The sequence below is a fragment of the Cryptotermes secundus genome, unplaced genomic scaffold, assembly GCF_002891405.2.
Source record: "Cryptotermes secundus unplaced genomic scaffold, Csec_1.0 scaffold181, whole genome shotgun sequence".
Lineage (NCBI taxonomy): Eukaryota > Metazoa > Arthropoda > Insecta > Blattodea > Kalotermitidae > Cryptotermes > Cryptotermes secundus.
The window spans coordinates 3,379,797-3,396,214 of NW_019723906.1; the positions used below are offsets into that span (position 1 = coordinate 3,379,797).

Sequence of the window (16,418 nt, forward strand, 5' to 3'; positions counted from 1 at the left end):
TTTAGAATTGAGCAGACTGAAACTTGCTTAGTTCCTGACAACTAATAGACCAACGAATTAACAAGAAACTTCCTCAATATTCAATAACGTAGTAGAGACCATGGAACTTCTAGATTAACAATGGTCTGCAAAATATGTACGCTACCCGCATTTCACTTTTTACACCTTCTGAAGAGCATTCGTGTGTGAAAAGCCAAATACTTACTAGGGCTTCCTGTCTGTCCTTCAGTTCAGGCGACTGTTGTCATGTCAACAGACAGTCCCTTCAAATCTTGACCATAATCGTCACCTCCATCGTTTGTTTGACACTGGCATCAACTCCGAAGCTTGCCGTTAAAACAATCTGACCGTCCTGAATGAGATTTTACCAGTATACACCAAACGTACAGTGACTACGGTATGGGATGAACGGCCGAGGAATGGTATTTCGATCCTCGTTAGGGACAAGAGATTTTTCTCTTCACGACAGCGTCCAGACCACGTCTCGGCTGGTACCGGGTTCTTTTTCCATGAGAACAAAGTGGCCATTGGTTGCAGCTTATTCACCTCCATCTTGTGATGAGATCAAGAATTCATGGCGCTATGTCTCCATTCCCGTATACACCTTCATGGTTTCGTGCTTAATTAAGCACAGGAACAGCTTTATTTTACCGTATACTACGAAAGATGGGCGAGGGAGATTTAGATAACAAAAGACGGAAAAACATATTCTGAGTCAATCTTTGGAGCCTAAATATTCTAGGGAAACTTATTCTTGTTGCTACTTTCGATTATGATATTTTTGTCTTCGAATTAAAATTACCACTTTATGCAAATAATTTTCTGTGTTTATCTTATTAATTATTAGAGAAATTTTCCCTCTGTTCGTTGTAAAACTTTTCCTTTTGAATCTGGAATCAGTGATATAATGTGACATATTTAAAGCAACGAATTTAAGCAGAATCTTCCTCCATCGTTCCAGAAATGCTAAAGATTATGAACATCATGCAGTTCCTTTTACAGCATGATTCCGCTTACGTTGACAATATTCCGAAGGGATAATTTAAACATGCCATTGTTCCCAACATTTCGGATTTCTTTATATATAAAAAAGAGCTAGTTTTCCAAGGATCGCTACCATGTGTGTCCCACACTGTATAGCACAAATAGTAGTCTACCAGAAAAATTATTGCAGACACGTCGAAACATGTTTATTTACATCATAAAAAGTAATTTCTTTATATTGCATTGAGATCGAAGAGACCTTAATGGGTACTGAAAATTAAGTAGTTTACAGCTTGTTAGCATATGGAGCAAGTAGTAATGAATATCTTGTCTATGTAGACTATAACAGAATAGAGAGTAATTACAACTGACTTACCTAGTGACTAATTAAATTAACCTGAAGGAAAGAAACCATTTTAGTGATCTGATTTCAGATAAGATGATACTAAAATGACCTCCAGGGTACTGTATGTGAAAATGTGGACGGAATTCATCTGCTACCGGGTAGGAACCAGTACGAGAACTTTTGTAGACACGGCAATGAACTCTCGGATTCTGTAAAATACGGGTAACTTCTTGGGCACTTCAGCGAATATTAGTTTCATAAAGTAAGGTAGAAAAACGTAAAGGTATCTCTGTAAGAAGCCTTGAAGGCCCATAGGGCTGTGAGACGTCGAGGCTCCCACATCTAGACAATCGGTTCACAGATGGCGGTAAGCTTGTCAGCCTTACGCGACGGCCGTTCTTTACCCCCAGGAAGATTTCTAGTTTGATTTGGTTCATCCTGACCCGTCACACTAGCAATATTATAAAAGGTTATCAACTCTTAGTTACTATAGGATTCTGACGATGGTGTATAACACACTGATATATCGGGTTTCTGGACTTTATCCATCGTCCTGGTTTTTAAGATAACAAATAAAAACACGACGTTTCGGAAACTGGATCTGTTTCCGTCCTCAGGTGAAGGAAAAGGGAAACACCTATTCTGTTGGGTCCGTTAGAAAGAGCTAACCTCAATCACTGGACCAGGTCCAGTTTCCGAAACGTCGTGTTTTTATTTGTTATCTTAAAAACCAGGACGATGGATAAAGTCCAGAAACCCAATATATCAGTGTGTGATCAACTCTGTCCATTGTGACTGATAAAGTCACCGATTATCTGATCAGTCACACTGGACGGAGTTTGATAACCTTTTATAAGATTTCTTATACTCGTTTCTATTAGAGGCTGAGTCGACTCCGGGGCCACATTGCGCCTGTATGGATTAAGTAAACTGAAAAAAATTCAACGACCTCATCGGGAATCGAACCCGCGGCCTCCCGGTTTGCAGCATAGTTCCTCAACCAAATGCGCTACCGTAAGGAGGGTATTTATGTAAGAATATTTTTAATTGCTAGTGGGGTGGGACTAAGTCCCTTGTACTGCGGCAACTTTTGGCCTATTGTACCAGCCCCAGAGGAATGATTGTGGAGCAACTGGTGGAATGAAGATTGGCAGGGGAAACTGGAAGTACTCGGAGAAAACCTGCCCCAGCGCCACTTTGTCCACCACATATCCCACTTGACCAGACCCGGGATCGAACCCTGGCCGCCGCGGTGGGAAGCCAGCGATTAACCGCTTGAGCTGTGCGCGGCCTATGTAAGAGTAACTTGCGGCTGCAAGAATATACATTTCAAGTCCTGTTTGTTTTATACATCTGTGGTGTGTTTTAAGTTGATTTTAGTCTCGCATAATTTTAACTTGACATGAGGATGTACGAAAATTGTTCAATATACTGTGCACGAAATGTACGCTTTTTTCATCGACACGGGGGCTGGCAAGATTATTATGAAATCTAGTCAAATGGAATGAGTAAGTAGCTGATCATGGCTTGCTTTATGATATTCTGCCCCAACGTAACAAAGTAGGAAAAGTACGTAACAATTGAAACGCATTCACATTGATGTACATTTAATTAGTTTTTGTCATCCAAGTTCATTTTCCACGTCTTATACATACAAAATGCTATATTCTTTTGCCCCCCCCTCCCCCTCCCTGAGGTTAGTTAGAAGCAAAATATAAAATGAGAAAATGTATTGGGAGCAGATAAAGGTAAAGCTATTCCTGTAACAGGCCGTGAAGGCCCAGAGAGTTTTGAGACGTCGAGGCTCCCACATTTTCTCTAGACAATTGGATCACATATGGCGATAAGGTTGTCAGCCTTACGCACCGGCCGCCCTTTATCCCCAGGAAGATTCCTGGTACTTATTTCTGTTAGAGGCTTAGTCAACCCCAGGGCCATAGTGCGGCTGGAAGGACTAGGCAAATTGAAAAAAATCCACCTCATTGGGACTCGAGCCCGCGACCTTCCGGCTTGTAGCATAGTGCCTCAAGGAACTACGCTACCGCGTACCCCCACGCGTTGGGAGCACTGATAATAATGTTGAAGTAGTGGTAGCAATAGTAACTGAACCGACTTAAATAATATAAGAACTTTGTACCTATTGTTTGTTTGTATGCATCTTAGATTGTACGTATGTTCATATGTACTGAACTTGTGTACCACAAGAATATGGTGTTACGTGAAGACAGCTTTTTGTTTGTAACGAAATTCAACTCAATAAACTAAACTAAGCTAAACTTAGCTAAACTAAAATAAACTAAACTAAAGTTAACTGAACTATACATATTTTTTAATTTAAATACTAGCAAAACCAGTGCCAGAAGGTATAAATAACAAACAAAGAGATTTGTTTGCACTGCAATTTGGAGAACCCTTACTGTGTACCAATTTACTTTTTTCGTGTGAGCACTTTTATATGTTTTAATGCATTTCTAGAATGCTGTCATGCTGAACGAAGACACAGGCCAGCTGCACATGACTTGTGGCTTCGAATGACGAGGGAACTGTTGGGTATTTTGGACGAGTTGACAGTTTTTTGATTGCTGTGTGTTGACGTCGATTTGACCGTCACTCTCAGCCGGTTGTTGAGAACGGAAGGAATACCACTTATGTTCATACACTGCAACGAACCACATCCATCCTAACTGTAATTTCAAATAATCACAGCAAGCGATTTCCTGCAATAAGTTGCAGGCTTCATATACGAAATTTCTTAGTTGTCGTCTTGAATTTGTCGAAGGAATATGGATATAAAGGAGAGATTGCAAGCACAAAATACAATGGCAAACATACACGCCGGGGTAGCTTAGATTGTATAGGGACGGTATACAGGCTGGGAGGTCTATGAACTGGGTTACTACTCCCGACAGGAGCAAGGGGATTTTCTCTTTTATACAGCATACAGATTGGCTCTGGGGTTCATCTAGCCTTCTATCCAGTGGGTACCGGAAATTCTTTCCCTGGAGGGTAAAGCCCCCGGTGGGTAAAAGTGACCATTCACCTCCATCTAGTGCCCAGTTTGAGTGGCTGAGCTATACCTGCACTCCTCCATATGTCTTCACGGCGTAATGCTTAATTAATTAAATACACGGAAAACTTTACTTCTATGTCTTTATACATAGGCAATAAAAATTAACAAATGTACATTAAGAAAGAACGGAGAAACACATGACCAGAGGCAGTATATACTGTAAATTCACTGGAAAAATAAGTACAACGTTTTACTGGAACAGATTTTAGAAGCTTAAAAGTCCAACCATCTGAGTAAAAATGACGGTGGTGGTGGTGAAGATGATGATGATTATGATAATAATAATAATAATAATAATAATAATAATAATAATAAAGTTTAAAAACAAAACTTCTAGCCGTCCTTGTTGAGGTGTGTGCTGCTACATCTCAGCATGGCGTGTCTGAAGAAGGCAGTGACTAATTTTTCGACGATCTCTAAATATATAATCTATGCACGTGTTTCTTTCTACGCTACATAACATCTGTAGTTGATACTGCGTCGTTAAATAACGGCCAATACTTCCAGAACACTTACACTTATTTAAACTGGGGTTTCCAGTTGAATTTGGACGGCCGCAAAGCAGTTTATTAAGCATTGAAGGGAATGCAAGAAGAATAAAATGTTTTAAAAATTGAAGAGTAACCGTGATTAATAATTTGTTCAGCGTTTTGTCATAATTGCAACCGGAATAGCTCAGTCGGTAAAGCAAATTGACTACCTGCTGACGAGGAATCAAGGTTCAATTCCTGCTAGGATAACTGATTTTTCTCTTCTAAACAGCTTCAAGACCAGCTCTTTTTCACAACGAGCCTTGTATCCAACGGGATAAAGGTGGGGAAGCTGCTGGGAGAAACTCAGCACTCACTTTCATGCAGTGCCAACATTAAGAACACATGGAGTTGTACTTCTATTCTGCCATGCCTTCTCACGTTGCGGTGGTTATTTAAGTGCAGGAGTCATTTTAATATTCTTTTAACCTTCTGTCATAATTTTTTAGTTTAAAATTGGAATGGACAGAGTTGTTGCAATAATTATGTAACATTATATCTTAACATAGACCGCCTCTTTCGTCTAGTTGTCAGAGGTCTTGGCTACAGATCCAGAGGTCCCGGGTTCGATTCCTGGCGATACCAGATTATCTGAGAAGTAGTGGGTCTGCAACGGGTCCACTCAGCCTCGTGAGGATAATTGAGGAGCTATTTCAAGGAAATAGCGGCTCTGGTCTAGAAAACCGAGATTAACGGCCGTGGAGATCCGTTACGCTGACCACGCGACACCCTCCGTCAGATAAAGTTGGCACTAACTTCGCCGACAAGCGGCGGTCGCTCGGTCGGTATAGTTTGCTTGCGGGCTGAAACCACGGAGTTTGTTTTTATCTTAACACAGGAGACTCTGAAGACGTCCCTGTAGTCCCTAGACATGTAAGGCGATTATATTAACTCAGGTTTTTAGTAGAAGTTGTTACATTTGATGGTTATCTTAATCCTTACTAAGTAACTTCTATTTCATCACGTCCATGTTATTAAAATTAAAATAAAATTCATATGGAAAGGAAACAGTAGACGTACTAAAGACGCGTACAGGATGAATTATTAGTTAATTCATAGGGGAAGAACTGAGGAAGTTCACGGAAAATCACACGCCAAGTGCGTATTTTGATATTTTTCCAATCCGTAGTAGAAATGTAGTTTGTAACCATCGACAGCTGAATTCATAGGCAATTACTAGAATTTTCTGTGTCTATTAGTGCACTTTTCGCGCATTTTGAATACTGTGTCTCAGGGCCTGATTTACAAGTATGGGGCCCCTATCAGTAGCAGCAAATTTAGTTCATGACACTACTGTTTTTTTCTTATTTCTTACAGTGGCTAAAAATACAAATGGGATTTCGTGATTCTAGAGAAACAAATGTCTCAATAAAGCCTGTGGATTCTATTTTAGTTTCCTGGAGGCCCCGAGGCGGGACGCCCGCTTCCACCTAAATCCGGTCCTGTTTTATCGAGGTTGCGCTGTGCTTGAAATTCCTGTCTTTATACGTTACAGTGTGCCCTCGGCGGATTTTGAACTCTTCCCTTGTCAGATTCCTTGTGCTGTGTGTTGCTTCTCTTCTGAATCCTTCTGTTGTTACTCTGTTCACAGCGTGTAATAGCGTTGCGTGGGTGAGTATGTGATTGACAATCTACGTGGGAGGTAGCTGTTTGCAGTGTTCATTGGAACGCGAATGTTTTTGTTTAACAGAACTCTTGTTGTCAAATTGTACTTTCAATATTGTTTCTGCTAAAACTTCTGCTATGGACCGTCGTATACAAATTTCCTTATGATAATCTTTAAGTTCTATCTATCTGTCTATCTATTTGTCTATCTATATCTCTGTCTATCTATATATCTATCTATCTATCTATCTATCTATTCACAGACCTCCGCAGTTTCTAAATTCATACACAGTCGGTAGGACTCCTTAGACGGGGGATCAACCCTTCTCAAGGCTGCTACCTAGACACAGAACAACACAAACAGAGAATAAACGTACACAGACATCCATGCCTCGAGTGGGATTCGAACCCACGATCCCAATGTTCAGTGTTCGAGCGGGCGAAGACGGTTCGTGCGTTAGACCGCACGGCCTCTGCGATCGGCCTGAATGTAACCCAAGAGATGATTAATGAGCGGTGAAAGGAGAAAACTGTATTATAAAGAAATATTTATATTTCTATATATTTCTAAATATTATAATTTTTTATACTCTTCAACAAATAACATTATGCTGATCAAATTAAGACAACAAGAAATGCAGGACATGTAGAATTTATGAGGGAGATTAAGAAAATTATTTAAAATTTTAATTGTAAAACTGAAGGGAAGAGACCTTTGTGTAGACGGGAGAATATTATTAAAAGTGATCTTGAAAGAGAGCAGAAGTATATGGACAGATTAAAGTGGCTTCGAATGCTGACCAGTGGCAGGTTCTTGTGAACAGAGTAGTGGCCATTCAGATTCTAATCTCACTTTAACAAACAAGAAAAGTTGGCCGACGCATAGCGCAGCGATTCTGACGCGATCGCTTTGATATTGCTCCCAGATTTCCGATTCGTGAATGTTCCACGTTCTCGCTCAAGTAAGGGATAATGCGGCATGGAAACCTCTTTGTTTAATTAAATTGAAAACCATAAGACTTACAGAAAAATATATTGGATATAAAATTTGTTTACTTTGTCTTTGCAGTTTTGTTCGACCTATTTCTGGCTCCAATAAATATGTACTTTCCAATGTTCCCTTCTTTGTGTTTCAATTATCCATATTATTACACTATTATTCTGTTCTATCCTTCGTTTGACCATCCGGGAAGTTGCTGACGAGGTTGGGATCAGCAGAGGTTCCGCAAACGTAATTTTACCTGAGGATTTGGGCATGCGAAGATTGGCGGCAAAATTTGTGCCCAAGCTGCTTTCGCCGGAGCAGCAACTCCGCCTTGAGGTCGCGCAGGACATGCTGGAGTGCCCCAACAGGGATCCTGAGTTCCTGAAGACTGTGATCACTGGTGACGAGTCGTGGGTGTATGGATATGACCCGGAAACCAAGGTCCAGGCGTCACAATGGAAGCATCCAACATCCCCGAGGCCCAAAAAAGCACGACAGGTTCGGAGCAATGTGAAGCTGATTACCGAGGTGTTGTGCATCATGAGTACGCACCACTATGCCAGACTGTCAATAAGGAGTACTACCAAGAAGGCCTCCGCCATCTTCGTGATGCAGTTCGACGCAACAGACCGGAGCTGTGGGACGCACGCAACTGGCAGCTGCATCATGACAACGCCCCAGCTCATTCATTACACCTGATCCAGGGTTTCCTGGCCAAGCACGGCATTCCGCAGGTTCGCCAGGCTCCCTACTCTCCTGACATGGCTCCTTGTGATTTCTGGCTGTTCCCGAGATTGAAGACACCGCTAACAGGCTCCCGTTTTGACAGCCGCGAGGACATCATACAGAACGCGACGGCGCAGCTGCACGCCATTCCAAAAGAAGCCTTCCAGAATTGCTTCCAGCGATGGAAGGACCGCTGGGCTAAGTGTGTGGAGTCACAAGGGGCCTACTTTGAGGGCGATTAGGTATTGTACACCCAGACACAGAACTTTGTTTTCCCGGCCCAAGGTCGGATACTTTTTGGACAGAGTAGTATATTTTAGCTAACATAATACGAACAAAAGTCAATAGAAATATTGTTATAAAGACATCGAGGGAAGGAGAACGAGGAGAGTGTTTTAGAACTTCACGATCAGAAGACACCGCTTTCAAGACTATACGATATGGAGGGAATATACAAAATTTAATCTTAAGAAACAAATGACAGGTTCCTTCGAAAGTTAGGTTGATTTTCGATGTACTACACAACATTAAAAGAGTAACTTATAATATGAGTTTGATGTAACAAACTCACGAGGACAGCTGAATTGTGGAATTGTATTTATGCAATTAATATACTTCGATTGTTCGACATTTGTTAAAGTTTATGCACTCTCATTATTTAGTGGCAGGATTCAGGCTAAATTGGAGTGCGTTAGAGCTTACGAAGCAGCTACATGAAAGGATTAGTGAAGGGAAAAAGAGAAGGCTGTGCAACGTAAGCTTGAAAATGCCCAGGAAGTGTAGCTGTAAGAACTTTAGTTAAGCCAAGATTCTGCTTAGAAATATTTTCGGAACTGTGAGTCTATAAAAAGTTGTGAAGAAAAGCTTTATGTGTGCAGAAGCGCCGACAAGAGTTTTAAGCGAACTTGATCTAGCGTCTTGTTGAGTTTTTCGCGCTACTCTTGTGATGAAAAAAAAAAAACTCGAGTGAATCTGACGCCAGCTAATGGAAAGCGAAGATACCGAATTGTATTGACTTGCAGTTTCAACTGTGAAAATCAAGAGTAAAATTCTCATCCTCTGATCCCTGAGGATTTGGGAGGATACTATCTTCCCACTAATCCAATTAATTTGTACTCTTCAAGAAACAATAAGAAAGCGCATTCTACTTTGTGTATACATGTTTTTCAAATGTGTTCTTCTTAACTCTGCACACCGTATAGACCTAATGCACATCTGCTGCAAACAGATGAGTTTATGCAAAAGTACTCATCATACAGATAACATCTTGAGGGCCTAGCGGCGGGCAGGGTTCTCGCATGAGAAGAACCTGGACAAAATTAAATATGTTTACATTCTATTAAAATTCTCATAATTCTTTAAAAAATATCTGATGTAAATAAGTGAGAGTATGCAACACGTTTTTAAATAACAATTTTACACAATCAGAGAACTTAAAATATTATTGGGCCAGTTGGAAGTATGTACCATGATGTTTCAGCTCCATGGGAAATAAACTGAAGAAACATAGCCAGGAATATACTATAAGTCTGGAAGAATCTTCTAAGGAAGGCTATGAATCAAAAATGGATGTTTTGCTAATAATTACGATTATGAAGATCCACGCTCAAGACACGTACAGCTCTCCAAAGTCGAATAAAACCGTACTCAATATTTCAATAACTTCGTGATCACAATTTCAGTGTACTTAGATAGATATGTAGGCGAGAGATGATCAATGTCGTAATATAATGCGTTAATATGGATCTGTAACGGAGATAGATAACGTAACATCAACAGCTTAACGGATTAAAGTCCTCACTGACGGACGTAGGGTAAACCTTATATTTTAATTCATTTACACAAAGAAGGGTAGCCCTAAAAATGTAAGATGTCCTATGTACTACAGCGGCGGTGGCTGAAGAGCACTCTATACTTGGATCTGAGGCTGTGTACACTGGTAGAAGTCTACTAACTATTCGGAGGAAAGTACTGCCTCCATCTTCAGGATCAAAGAATAAGCCAAGAGAGCAAACAGAAGCTAGCTGCATGCTTTGTTTATTGACTCTGAAGATGGAGACATTAAGTTCCTCAGTTTCTACCAGATTACACGATCTCTCTTCTCTTCTTTGCAATCGTGATTTATTTATCTTTATACTGTTCTTATATTGAGCCGCGCCATAGCTCAAGCAGTTAGTCGCTGGCTTCCCACCGCGGGTGGTCTGGTCAAGTGGGATTTGTGGTGGACAAAGTGGCGCTCGAACAGTTTTTCTCCGAGTACTTCGGTTTCCCCTGCCAATCTTCATTCCACCAATTGCTCTACAATCACCCTCACCTAACATCTGGGGCTGGTACAGTAGGCCAGAAGTGGCCGCAGTACAAGGGACTTAGTCCCACCCCACTAGCTTAAAAAAATAATTGTTCTTATATACGAAGACTGTGACTTGTCGAAGTGTGTTTGGAATAGAAGTTCTGTGTGGGATTAATGTAAATTATGCTACAATCCCAGCCCATATCATTCTCCTTACTTTAACTACGTATATACAGCTCTTTCTTATGACTCTAGCAATCCACGTTTCATTTCGGCCGAAAGCAACTCGCTACAACTCTTTTGAGAAAGGAAGACTGTTTTATTATAAACTACAAGTATAGTGCCTTCTAGTATTTCTATGCTGTCTCTAACAGGTTGGTCCCATCGGCGTGTAACATAATGTTTATGTCTGATATAGTACAATCTCGGGCGTAGAAAACCCGATCGTTGCGCCGACCACAGGCACCATCTATCCGCGAAAGTTGGCACTAACTTCGCCGACAAGCGGCGGTCGCTCGGTCAGCATAGTTCGTTTGCGGACTACTGGCCACGATGTTTGGGTGATATTATATCTTTAACGAATTTGATTTGTTCACTGTGCGATGGAAATTACAAATTAAGAAATCCCTTCATTACAAAGTTCGCTGCAGCCTCGTTTTCTGAAGTTTGTTTTACGACGGTGTCGATATTAGTCTAAAATGTTACAATTTAGTGAAATGTGACTTTCAAAAGGAAAACATATCAGATATTGCTTTGATCTTCTCGATTACTCATGTGTGTGAGTTTACTCGTAATGGGATTGAATATTTTGAAATAGGGCTTTATTTTAAGAGTTCTACATATTAAAATTCTGATGACTGAAAGCATGGTAAAATGGGTTTTGCTATCTGTAAATATGTACATATATATTCTGTATGTGAGATATTATAGACTTAATATGAAGGATGGATTTTATTTCTATATTCTGATATATATACATATATATATATATCCTGTTTATTGGCCCCAGAATTAATTACGAATGCAAATAAACGAAGAACATTTTGTAATATGTTAAGATTCTAAAAACAGATAAGTAAGACTATGCTTTCATACTTTATCAGTTTTGTTAACACTACACATATTCCTCTGATAAAACAACGTCGTGAAATGAAAGTACAGGTAAAGGTTAAATTAAAGACAAAATTGTCCCTTTGCTTAACTAAATGCTATTCCAAGCAGACTTAAGCGGAATTGTCAATTTTCGTGTTTGAATTAACATATCTGGTAATTGAATATAGTTCATTAAAGTTATTTGAATATTTATAACCCAAAATAATTGTTAGATCAGAACCCCTGAAGGAAACAGAGTTCTTTGGAGACCTAAGCATCGATTAGATGACAATATTAAAACAGATGAAAACAAGTAGTGCGTGAGAATGTGTACTGGATTTTTTTTTGTAGCTGAGGATGTTGTCCATTGCCAATTTTCTGCAAACATGCTATGAAATTTCGGGTTCCATAGAAGACGGGAAATTTGTTGACCCGTTGAGCAACTATTACAGAACATTCTGGCCATCATAGTTAATCATTGTTTGGAGTAATGACTAGATTGAAGTTAAAGATATTTTGTTAGTGAAAGTAAAGGTATAAAGGTATTAGCTATGCTAATTTTAAGGAAATTATGCACATAAATATACTTCTTACTGAATATGAAAATATACAAATCAATATTTATTAAAACGCTGCTTGACAAACTTGCTATATTCTGTTGAAATGCCAGACAAATTTCAAAATAAATCCTGGGCGATATTGGCATCCTTACTTTGCACCGTGATTCATAATTTTCTTTCCATTTCTCTCCTTCTCTTTCAACTGGCCTTCGGGCTTCATGGCACTGACACTGCGCGCCTCCTACCAGGTACTGCGGGAATGTTGTCTCAATATACGAGTATTATGGCATATTTGCTCAAAGTAAAAACTGTGGAATCACAGAAACGGCCGTTGCTGACGAGCGGCTATGAAACATTTGTTTCCAGGCTCGGTAGACACGTTACCGCTGCCACGGATGCGAATACAACAATAAAAGTATTGTAAACGGTGTTTTCTACTCGGTCCGTGGAAAGGGTTATAAGGAAGGAAGCTGGGGCGACCAAGTCAGTTCTGTGCGGGGATATGTGACGAAAAGAGAGCGATGGAAAAGAGACGTCGATCAGAGAGGACCTGATTCCTGAAGCAGAGGACTAGCCATTGTTAGAAGCCGTTACGAGGCAAATACTAGTGAAGACACAGCCGGCTGGAAAACACCTGTAAAGTGTGGAAATCAGTGATGGCGCTGTAATTGTTTGTGGTTCCGAGTCGTTCGTATAAGTGATCAATAAATCCATTCACAAATAGTCTATAGTTAATCCAAATAGTGACATACAAGTAATTATTCTTGTTTAACCATGCCGGCCTTTTTGCCTATTAAATTCTTCTACTAGATTGGTTTTATTAGCAATTTTACAAAACCCTTGGACATTTTTCTCGATTATGAAATGTTCTCACTGTTCCAGGTGTATAACAAGGAAGTAGTGCCCAATGAACTGTTCACCTACCGAAATAACATGGTATTGATATTTGATCTGGATCATAGCTACCATCCTCATATTTACTGAGTAGTGGGGAGTATTTACATGCGATCGGTCCGTTCAACCTCTGTCCTGTGCCTGGGGCTTTACATCTGAACTCTGTGGAACAGACAAAGAGTTTCATATAAATTTACCTGACCGCTATTTGTGTTAAGTTTCTATATATATATATATAAACAGAAGATCGCATTAAGTGGAGAAATTGTTTTGGAAGAGGCTGTGGACCTGTCGTCTGACAGATTACTGATGATGAATGAATGAATATAGAAGATGTACTGCGCTTGCGCGAAGCTTACATGATTGATTTTTTCTATAAATGTTTTTACTTCTGTGGTTTCGTCCCATTATGTATGATAATAGGTAAACCTGTTAAATAACATAACAAACGAAAGAACCTATGGCTAACTGCCGCCATTCCCAACACAGATTTAAAACAAGTTAGGCATGGCCGGAAATTTTTACACATGCGTAGCGTCAACTGTGTGGTCCTAAGATAGACTTATACCCTGAAGATGGAGGAAATATGTAATCTGACAGATAGGTGTAAACTTTTCGGATCGAGTAAGTTGGCTTAAGCAGTAACATTTCTAATCGTATTCGGGAGGTACCTGATGGAAATATCGAATGATGGACACCGAGGTTTTCGGTGGTTTTATTCCGTTGTTGAAGGCCAGTTCCGTGATAGTACCTATAATTAAGCCATGGTCGCTATTTTCCACGTGTTATCTATTTTATTACGTCATCATCCAACCATTCAACGCAATAGAGTCTGAGATACTGACACTCTCATTTAATAAACCGTAAATATTCTTATGCAAATTTGTTACAGATTTTGACGTATATTTAATTTTAATTTCCTTACTTTAATAAGATGTAGGATTATGATGTCATATCCGTGCCTATCCCTTCAAATATATTTAAAAAAATTGGTCGATTTTCATGAAACTTTGTGCAAAATATTTTGCTACTATAGGTCAAACAACGCTTCATAACTTGTACTCTTCTCCAAGCATAATTAGAATGATAAAGTCAAGGAGAATGAAGTGGGCAGAGCATGTAGCACGAATGGGGAAGAAGAGGAATGTGTCTAGGATATTGGTGGGAAGCCAGAAGGCATAGATGGGTGAAAATATTAAAATGAATCTTAGAGAGATAGGATGGGATGGTATTGATTGGATTGATCTGGCTCATGATAGGGACCAGTGGAGGGCTTTTGTGAATACGATAATGAATCTTCGGGTTCCATAAAATGCTTGGAAATTCTTGAGTAGCCGCAGAATTTGCGGTTCCTCGAGAAGGGTTCAGCTCAATGGGTAAGTAAGGTTATTCGACATCTATACTCTTTAGTGTTTCACACTAATTATGCATATGGCCCGGTGGCGGACTTTGGTGACCACGGTAATGAACCTTTCGGTTCCATAAAGGCTGGAAATTTCTTGACTAGCTAACTCCATGATTCTGATTCCTTCCTGGGAAGCCCCCGGTCGTCCAATTACTGAAGAATTCCCGACATTTATGGAACCAGAAAGTCTATTACTGTGTTCAAAAAAGCTATTTACTGGTCCACATGCTGAAGCAGTTACAATCTGCCCATACGCCCCTTGGTATATCTCAAATTTATATCTTAATATTGTAGTATGTCTGCTGAAAGCCAGAATTTTGAAGACAGCAGGGACAGCCGTTGCTAGGCTATGGCTCTGAAAGTAACGGACACCAAATTCTAAGTCTTCCTTGTGGTCTGTTTCCTTCTGGCTTTCTCACCAGAACTCTGTGTATTCTCTTTCTCTCATGCGTGCTAAATCCTTTTCCAGCTCATCTCCTTCACTTCTGATTATTCTAATTACAATTATATTACATATATTCTAATTATATTTGGCGAAGAATACAAATTATGAAACCTATGTTGTTCAACCTCATATTACAGTGGAACCTCGCTTAACGAGCACCTCTCATAACGAGTAATTCGTATAACGAGCAAAACAAGTTGTAAAAAAAGGACTATCTTAACGAGCGACGTTTCGCATAACGAGTGACGAGAGGGGAAGTCCCGGATTGTGCGCTTGCTACATCAGTCTGTGTTTAGCACTCGTTCCGCTAGCATCTTAGTGTCGCTTGTGATCGCACATTTTTCCAAACTTGTGTTCAGACATATTATTTGTGATTTTTTGTGCAAAGTTTAATAACCCTTGCAAAAGTGTCCCCGAAGAAAAAGCCACAAAAAGACAGCCATAAGAGAATAAAAATAACCGTAGAAATGAAACGTAAAATCATTGAAAAGCGAGAACGAGATGTGAGCGTGGCCGATTTAGCACGCACAGACAATCGGTCTACATCAACGATTTGCACTATCCTCAAGAACAAGGACAAGATTAAGGAGAGAGACGCTTCACAGGGAGTGACAAGAATATCTACGCAACGGTTACGTATTCTCGACGATGTTGAAAGGTTGCTTCTCATATGGATAGACGAAAAGCAAATTGCAAGGCGACACTATTAACGAGAACATCATTTGTGAGAAGGCGAAAGTGATTTTCGCCGACCTCGTTAAGAAGACGGCAGGATCATCAACGGCCGAAAAAAGAAGCATTTAAGAGAAGCCGTGGGTGGTTCGAGAAGTTTAAGAGAAGAATCGGCATCCACAGCGGTGTAAGGCACGGTGAAGCAGCAAGCTCCGACACAAAGGCAGCAGAGAACTTCATCGGCGACTTCAAGAAGCTCGTAGATTCTGAGGGTTACCTGCCGAAACAGGTTTTTAATTGTGACGAGACAGGTCTGTTCTGGAAAAAGATCCCGAACCTATATAACAGCAGAGGCTAATGCATTGCCCGGCCATAAGCCAATGAAAGACCGTCTCACGCTGCTATTTTGTGCCAATGCAAGCGGCGATTTGAAAATCAAACCGCTGCTTGTTTACCATTCAGAAACTCCACGAGCTCTCAAGAAGTGTAAAGTCCAGAAGAGCAGGCTAAATGTGATGTGAAGGTCCAACAACAAGGCTTGGGTGACACGTGACCTTTTTACTGATTGGATCAATGAAGTGTTTGGTCCTTCTGTGAAAAAATATTTGCTTGAGATGAATCTGCCACTCCATGTCTTGCTTGTTATGGACAAGGCCCCTGCCCATCCTCCAGACCTACAAGATGACATCCTTGAAGAATTTAAAGTCATCAAGATCCAGTCTCTGCCTCCCAACACCACTCCGTTACTCCAGCCTATGGACCAGCAGGTTATTTCTAACTTTAAGAAGCTGTACACTAAAGCACTCTTCGAGCG

At 40.2% G+C, this 16,418-nt stretch overlaps 1 protein-coding gene across 1 annotated transcript in view; it reads left to right on the forward strand.

Annotated features, from left to right (window-relative positions):
• Positions 1-16,418, forward strand: part of LOC111861939 — a 268,942-nt gene that overhangs the window by 5,212 nt on the left and 247,312 nt on the right. The gene's annotated exons all lie outside the window — the stretch shown is intronic.